Consider the following 2,413-nt stretch of genomic DNA (forward strand, 5'->3'; position numbering starts at 1 on the left):
TGGCATCCATTACCAATCGGAACTTATTGGCACTATGTACGCTGAAGTGCGGCAAATACCACGTATTATTTGTTTCTTTCAGTTCATCTACGTTAAGTTTTCTTGCGTATCCCTTGTCAAGATAATCCTGGATCTTTTGGCAGTATTGTTCAGCAAGTTTAGGATCAGAATCCATTTTTTTCTCCATTATTTGAAGTCGACGAAGGGCTTGAAGTTTGCTATCAGGAAACTTGAAGTTGTTAAATTTGTATATTTGACCTATTTCAAAACGATCATTACTACGTTTCAGTGTTCTTCTCATGATGTCTAGAGCCCTTTCATCTTCTTCCGAAATTTTAGGTTTCTGGTGCGTGACTCCAAAGTCTTCAATTTTGTACATTTGTTTTATTAATGATGTTAACTCAACGTCTTCAGTTTCTGAGCACATGAATGCATGTAATTGTTCTTCTGGTTCATCCATTGTTGGCTCGATTTCACCATGAATAGTCCATCCTAGATGACAGCGGGTAAGTTGCAAACCTCTAATCGAATACTGTACAGTCTTCAAAGGAACTATCAGGCCAGCATTGTTTGAGCCGATCAACAGGACCGGCGAAACATCCTTGATGGCATTCAGCTTATCTTCATCAAGTAACGGATAAAGGTTTCGTATTTTGTCCACGTTCAATTTAACAGTTGGCAAATTTATGTTTTCGATTGTTCTAACATTATTTACCTCAAACCATTTCGCATCATTGGCTTGACCGGAAATCTGAAAACTGAGCATCATTGAATCAGCATCTCTATGGGAAATTCCATTTGTCCAACGATATGTGATTGGTTTGATAGGCCCAGACAATCCCATTGTTTTTGCAAACGAAGCATCTACCATTGAAATAGAAGATCCTTCATCAAACAATGCAAAAACATGATGAATAGCTTCCTCAGTGCGGATTTTAACTTTGCAGACACGAAGAAGAGTATTGGAGCATTTTGAATTTACGTTACAGATGTCTTCGGATGAATCAAATTCCATTTCGGGATTGCGATGGAATTTTCTTGGGGCCTCTTCAATATGCACAAGCTCGTGATGGTTTTTCTTACAAACTCTGCAACACTTCTTTGATTTACAATTCATACGGTTATGGTCACCTTCCAAACAAATGTAGCAGACTTTGCAATTCCTAGCTATCAAGCGACGTTGCTCCACAGATGATCGTACAAACTTGCCACATTTTGTCAAACTCTTATGCTCGTTGGAGCCGCATAGAGGACACTTCTTCATATGCTCGTCATCACCACGCGCGTTGATATTAAGAACAGGTTGTCTTGATCTGCCACCCATCATTGATCTCTTGCTGAAAGATAGTGAATTGATGCTAGCGAGTTGATTCTCCATTTCATCCTCCAACCACCGAGCAAATACTCCGAAATCAATTGCTTCATTTTCTCTCATTAACATGGCTTTATGTCGAGTCCACATCTGTTTACTAAAACTAGGCAGCTTATCTGCAACATTTGATATTAATTCAGGATTTAACAAGTAAGCTTCGGCTTTCACGTTTTTTAAAGCTATCGCAGTGCCAACAACTGCGTTATAAAATGCACGAAACGATTCAATGTTATTGTCTCTAACGTAATCTAGATTTCTTAAAATTTCTAATCTGTTCGCCACTATCCATTCTGTACGGCCAAAATTCGACTTTAACATTCGTATTATCTGATTCACGTTCTCTGGTGCGGTTAACAATGATTCCACAGCTTTTCGCGCATTGCCTTGCAAAGATTTGTTGAGTCTTCTTAAGTTATCTGCGTCATTCAATTTTAATTCTTTTGTCGAGGTCTCGAATTCGTTGATAAAAATTGGCCAGTCCATAACGTTTCCGGAGAATGAAGGCAGTTCTTTAACATTACGGTTCTGCAATGCTTTGAACGCTTGGGATAATACTTCGGCCATACCATTAGGACCAACTACTTCAGGTTCGGAATGTATTTTGGATACAACTTCTGGCATTGGTTCATCAATAGATTCCAAATTATTCGCGACATTTTCATTCTGGTTCAACCAGTTTTGAACATTCTCCATTGAACTACAGCTCGATATTCCAGAATGCGATTTTAATTCATTTATTTGAACTTCTCGCTCGCGACGTTTCTTCAGAAACTCTGCTTTTTTCTGCTCTCTCTTTAATTCAAGTTCCTTTTGTATTTTCAATGCTTCTAAACGTTCCTCAGCTAAAATTCGATCTTGTTCTAAAGATGCTTGTAGTTCTTCTTTAAGTAGTAAATAGTAATCCATAGGTCGCTGGTTCAGATCCGGCTCGAAGGACCAAATGTCAGCAACCAGGGATGTTGCCGCGGGGAACTTGGGGTCGTACCTGCCGGGAGACGGACCAAATGTCAGCAACCAGGGATGTTGCCGCGGGGAACTTGG

The sequence above is a fragment of the Aedes aegypti genome, chromosome 2 (genome assembly GCF_002204515.2).
Source record: "Aedes aegypti strain LVP_AGWG chromosome 2, AaegL5.0 Primary Assembly, whole genome shotgun sequence".
Taxonomy (NCBI): domain Eukaryota; kingdom Metazoa; phylum Arthropoda; class Insecta; order Diptera; family Culicidae; genus Aedes; species Aedes aegypti.